This window comes from Panicum virgatum, chromosome 5N (genome assembly GCF_016808335.1).
Source record: "Panicum virgatum strain AP13 chromosome 5N, P.virgatum_v5, whole genome shotgun sequence".
Lineage (NCBI taxonomy): Eukaryota > Viridiplantae > Streptophyta > Magnoliopsida > Poales > Poaceae > Panicum > Panicum virgatum.
Window position 1 is genome coordinate 57,453,106 of NC_053149.1, and position 6,512 is coordinate 57,459,617.

Genomic DNA, 6,512 nt, shown 5'->3' on the forward strand with positions numbered 1-6,512 from the left:
ATCCTAGGTGGACACTCTAAAAAATTAGAGAAATCCTATAAATTCTCAAAAAAAACCAGAAACATCAGCCATCAATCCAACAACTATAAATATAATAATCATCAGATCTATTATGTTTTTTAATAAATTACCCACTTCTGCCATTATGAAAATAGACTAAAATAACCCCTAAACATGTATCTAAATTACCCACATCTGCCATTATAAAAATAATCTAAAGTAACCCCCTAATCTTTGTGTAAATTACCCACATATGCTATTAGAAAAATAATACAAATACCCCTCTAAATTTGCATATAAATTATTCATTTATTGTCGGTGCCCTGAACCGGGGGTCCGGGTATCAACTAGTAAATGCTGCGTGTTTCCTCGTCCCAGATGTTGATGCAAGAGGCAACACAGTAACACACGGGTTTATCCTGGTTCCGGCCACGGGGCCGTACGTCCAGCAAAGGGGTGTGCGATGGCACTATATTATCTTGCACCCGGAGTGCTTATAGTAGGGGACACAAGCGAGGCGAGAGAGGGAGGAAAGCTCCCAAGTCCCTGCTAGAAGAGGGGTTGAGCGTGGCGAATAGCGATGCCGGTGCTAGGAGCGAGTGCGTGTGCTCTGGGTGGTGTGTGCCTAGAGAGCCGACCGACGCCTTTAAGGGATGCCCGCCGCCTCCTTTTATAGACACAAGGAGGGACGTGTACATGTACAGGGGGTCGCAGAGGTTGTCGTTTCTCCCCAAGTTGCGGGGATACAATAGTCGAGTACTGTGGGAAGTATACTGTGGGGTATGGCGTCGGGTGTGGTGGTCGTCCTGGCCGTCGTCCTTGACCTCGCGGAGATCGTGCCGGCGCCCTGCCAACTCCAGCAGACGGCGTGGTCGTCACTGTAGAATGTTCAATCCTCCGGATGTGGCGTTCCGTGGGCCCTGCAGGCCTGGGTCCTGCGTGCACCAGCGATGGCGGGGCACGCGGCGGTCCCGGACCCCCCTTAATGAAGTGCCGGTGCGCGCACTAATGGAGGTCTGAGAGACATGTGGAGGCCCCGGACCCTTCGAGGGAGGAGGTCCGGGACTCCGGCTGCGTGTGCTGTGCGTCCCTCTTGGAGGGGCACGTGCGTGTGATGAGGTGGAGTCCGGGCGGCCGGAGTTGGCAGAATAGTACGGGAGCAGTGCCGAGCGTGTCTCGTCCCGCGTCGCAGGTCTAACAGTGCTGCCACAGCATCCGGGATGGCGGAGTAGTGACCAGAGTTGGCGGATGGGACTCCGGTCACAGCCACTGTGGGGAATGGCGGCCTGACGCCGTCTGTCCTGAGCACTGGGGAGGAGTGGTTGGCATTCAATGCCTCCGTACGGTGGGCGGTTGAGCGGCGGGGCTACTTGTCCCTTACGCCGAGGGGTGGCCTCAAGCGAGGCGGAGATGAGTTACCTGCTCGAGGGAGGTTCGCTGCCCTCGAGCGAGGCGGAGATGAGTTACCCGCTCGAGGGTAGATTCGCTACCCTCGAGCGAGGCGGAGATGCAGGGCGCAGTCGAGGGTCCCGATAGGAGCCCTCGAGCGAGGCGGAGATCGTCCTGCGGGCCCGAGAGGGGTGCGAATGGGACATATGCTGGGCTTCTTTGAGTCTTTTTCTTTCTTCCAGATTGGAAGGAGGCCGTGAGCCTTCGTGGGCCCAGCTGTCTTAACACGTGTTTGCGTTTTTTTAGAATGATCTTAGTACCCCGATTAGGGTGTCCCTAATCGTGGTACCCGACAGTAGCCCCCGAGGCTTTACTCGAGTCAAGGGATTCAGCCAAAGGGTAATTCGACAATTTCTCCCTTGACGTGATCGGTCAATGTCGTGCACCCGCCAGGCGCGCCTGAGCGCCAGCCCGGCGGATGTGACAACTCGTCGGTCGTGGTATTGCGCCTGCGGGGAGAGTACTTTGAGGCGCGCGCCTTTTTGTTTGTTTGTTCTGGGGACAAGACGTGTCCGCGCGCTGAGGGGGCCAGGGCGACGAGCAGCAAGCGCTTTCGTCGTGCTGTCCTGCACTCAGAGCCTTGGCCCCGCTTTCCCTGGTTGCCTTGCGGCGCGCCGTTCTAGGGCGGTCGGCCTGAGCCGATGCTGCGCCGCTTAGCGTCCAGGGAATCAGCTTAGCTTTATTTCGTTCGGTCGCGTCTCGGCGTGGTAACCGAGGGCATCTTTCGTTCATGGAGGGCCGCGCCGTCACGGGTGGTCCAAGCCCTTTGTCCTTCGACATGCTTGAAGCTTGGCGCCCGACGCAGCTATAAATAGGGGTCGTGGGGTTCTCTTTCTCCTCCAGCTTCCCTGCACTTTCTTCCAGCATCGCCTAGGTCTTGTAATGTTTTCCTTCGCCTTTCGTGACCGGCCCCCAGATGGGGTGGCCTGGATTTTTTAGGCTTTGGTGCTAGAAGAATGCTTGCGAGCAGCGGGAAAAAGCCGGGGATGGCGTGCGCACCATCCCTCAGCTTCAGTGGGATCAGCAGAAGAGCATTGGGCCCGTGGGGTCCTGCTCCTGCGATGTCCCCTAGCCTGAAGGGGGATGGAGATGCCTGACCATGGCGTTAGTGCCAGGTTTGGTCGCTGTTCTTCGCGTCGTCCCCCCCGGCAACAAGGTTGCTCTCGGGGAGACGGTGCAGAGGGTGTTGTCCGCCAGCTCGACCCCCCGCATAGTCTTCGGTGGAGGAGATGCTAGAAGAAAGCTTGCGAGGAGAGCATCCCGCTGGACCCGTGCGGTCTGGGGCTGTTCCTCGCATCCCTAGCAGCCTGGCCGTCTCCTCAGCCAGGGGCTCGGTGCCTTTCTTCGTCGCTTGCTCCTCCCCAAGACAGGGAAAATTGCCACGCAGGTGACAACATGTTTGTACTTTTCGACGGCTTCGCGCCGGTAACCCTTTGTAATCTTTATTTGCATGGAGCAATAAAGTCCCCTTTCTCTTTTACGGGGAGGATGACCGAGGGTACAGGGATGTACAGAGGGTTACAGCCCTCGAACATGTGTGAAGTTTCCTTCGTGGGGGCGCGTCAGCGCACCCGCGGGTGTAGCCCCTGAGGCCTTGGAGGAGTGTTTGTACTCGTGCAAGGGCTATAAATGTCGCCCCGCTGGGTTGCCTCACTGGGGTGGCCGTCCAGCGTCTTTTTCAGCCGGCAACGGCACTCTTTCAGCTGCCCTCGGCATTCTCCGTGCTGGTACAGTGACCCGGCGTTCAGCTTAACCATCAGGCGGGCGCGCGTTAATAGTGGGGGATTTGGTTGGACACGCGGAACTTCACAATCGACGATCGTCGACTTATTCGAGGGTGCGGCCTGAGCCACAGTGTGCGAGGAGTCCCCGAGCCCCAGCCAACGTGAAGGCATTCAGGGGAACCCTCGTCTTTGATTACGACCCTCGTCGCCCTTTCGCAGGGAGGAGGGGTGAAGCGCACCATGCTACCCATGCCCAGGCCGCGAGCTATGGCTGCTTCTATGAGATGTTAGCGGGTAGTTCAAGCGGACGTCCGTGCCCCGTTCGATAAGGGTCGGTTCGTGGTCCATGGACACGTCACATAAATCGCTTGCGAAGGTTCGCTAGGCGGGGCTCGGATCCGTTCGATAGGATCCGAGGGCTCGATGCTCTCCCTCGATGGGATCCCCCTTCTAGGCACCCTCGACTGGCCTTGAACACTGCGTAGGATGTCTCGAACTCCGTGTTCGAGGGTAGCTTGTACGGCACATCCATGCAGTCCCTGACTCTGGCAATCTGAGGCGCCTGTCGAACCCCCGACGGGCCAGGCTTCGAACCCCTGATCAGTAAGGCCTCGGAATGCGATTCCTTCGAGGGTACAGAGACCCCGGAAGGAATATTCCGTCATGATTCGAGAACGGCGCGGAGTCGTCGACCACGCGCGCGGGTCTTCCGCTGGTTGTGGGTGACGTGGCCCGATTCGTGCGGTGCGGTGCGGTGCGGGCGCGCCTTTTCAGGCGGCAGCCTCGGGCAGACGAATCGGTGAGGGCGACGGCTGACGGATGGGACAGTGCAACAGTCGCGCCGCTCCCGTCGGTTACCGTGCCGCAATTATTGCTATGTGCGCGTGTGGGAGATTCTGCGGCCGCGGGGCCCAGCCGTTAGCAACAGCGAAATCTACCGCATTCAATGTGGTAGATTCGGGCTGTGGCGACGGAGCCGCCCGTCGCGGTGGATAAAAACGAAGAGAAAGGGGTTGTTTGGGCTCACCTGGCCATTTGCCTTCGTCTCGCTTTGCCTTCTCCGCCTCCCCTGCACCCTGAGCGCGCAGTCAAGAGCGAAAGGAGGAAGAAGAAGGAGTGTGAGAGCGCACCTTAGTCATCCCGGAGCCTTCATTCCCACATCCCCCCTCCACTCGAAGAGATGTCGGATGTCCAGGAGCCCTTGTCGTGGGGGAGGTCCTCCGCCACCGTGGCGGTTCTGGAGCAGTTGGTCGCCGACCGGCTGTTGCCGCTGAACCTCGACTCGGGGGCACCGGCGTGGATCTCCCCACTGCCAGAGGAGACCGAGCCGAAGCCTCCCCAGGGCTACGTTGTGAGCTTCGTGCGTCTTCATGAGCGAGGCTTCGGCGTCCCTGTCTGCAGGTTCATGCGGGCGTTATGCGAGTACTACGGTGCAGAGCTGCATAACTTCAGCCCCAACTCCATCTCGCAGCCGGCGGTCTTCGTCGCCATCTGCGAGGGGTACCTCGGCATCAAAGCCCATTAGGATCTATGGATCCATCTGTTCCGCGGTGAACTCTTCGTCGAGAACGCACGGGGCCAACCGAAGCGGTTCGCGCGCGCCGGTGGCCTGACGCTGCACGTGCGCCCGTACCGGAAGAATTTGTACATCCCCAGCAAGATGACGACGAACAACGCCAGGTGGAGTCGAGGGTGGTTCTACCTTCGGAACTACAGCGGCGTGCTCCCGGTGTTCACCAACAGGGTACCACGGGAGTGACCACCGAAGTGGGACTGTGGGGTGTCGCCCCCAGCACAACAAGCCAAGCTCGGAGTCCTCACCGACGTGCTGGCGCATCTGGCGAAGAAGGGGTTGACAGCGGCGGCCGTCATCGCGAACTTTCATCGACAGAGGGTGATCCCTCTCATGGAGAGGGCCCTGCCGATATTCAAGCTCACCCCCGGGACTGTAACACCCTAATTTAAACTTCAGTATTTATCAATAAATTTAATTGGCTTTATTTAATTTTCTAAGGTTTATTGTGTTTAGCTGGCATTTAATCTAATTTTTGTTCCTTAATTAATTAAAATTTATCATAGGTTTAAATTTTTTGTTGCATTCATGCTGGTGCATACTTTTATTTGAGTGTGGTTTGAATTCAAATTCAAATTTGAATTCAAACTTTGTTTGAAATAGATTTAGAGAGGAGAAGAGTAGGAAAAAGAAAACCCAAACCCTTAACCCAGCCCAAACCCAAACCCACAACCAAAACCCAACCCAACAGCAACCCAGGCCCGGCCCAGCGCGGCCCAGGTCTCCTTCTCTCTCTCCTCTCCTGCTGCGGCCCGTTCCTCCCCTCCTTCTCCCGTTTCGGCCCAGCCCGCTCCCAGCTCCTCCCCGCGCTCAGCGCCGCTCCGCAGCACGCGCCACCCGGCCCACACCGCGGCCTGCCTCCGCCCGCTCCCCGCGCGGCCCAGCGCCCCGCTCTCCTCAACTCGCACGCCCCGCGTTTCCCCTGGCGGCCCGGTCCCGCCTGCCAGCGCTGGGCCCACCCGTCAGCCGCAGCCCGCGTCGCCCGCACGCGTTCCCCGCCCCCGTCTCACTGCGCCCCCGGGCCCGCCTGACAGATCCGTCTCCCCCGCGCAGCGCAACTCCCGGCCGGGAATCTCGCCGTGATTCCCCGCCCGGGCGCGCACGCCAAGGGCGCTCCGCCGCCCTATAAATACCGCCCCGTGGATCCCCTACTCCCCACCTCGCCTCACAATCGCCGCCGCAACCCTAGCGCATCGCCCCGCCTCGCCTCCGCTCGGAGCAGAGCCCCCACGCCGCCGGTAAGCACCTCCGCCACTGCAATTTCTCGCCGCCAGTGGCCCCGGAGCCCCCCCTGACCCCCGTATCCTTCCCGCAGGGCCGCCTTGGGTCAAGTCGTGCCACCCAGGAGCTCGGAGAGCCCCTGCGCCGACCCCGTCGCCAAGTTCCGCCCGTGCACCGCCGCCGGTCCACGACGTTGACCCCTCCCCGCTGCAGCTCCGGCCCGATTCGAGCCCTGGGTAAGCGCCCCAAGTCCCCCCTGATCGCTTGCGCTAGACCTCGTAGACCCTGGCGCGCTCTAGGCGCCCAGGCATCGCGCTCCGGCGAGCTTCGTGGCCGCCGAGCCGCCCTCGCCGTCGAGGGACCCGTTCCCAGCCCCGCACCGCCCGTCCGAGCCCGCCTGTGGACTACTCATGCCACGGCGGTGCTCCACGGCCGAACACCGGCCCAAAATGAGCCCAGGAGCGCCGGATTCGCTCACTCCGGCGACCCCGCCGCCGCGGGAGCTCCGCTCCGGTAAGTTCCGCCGCCGCCCCCGCGCCCAAAAC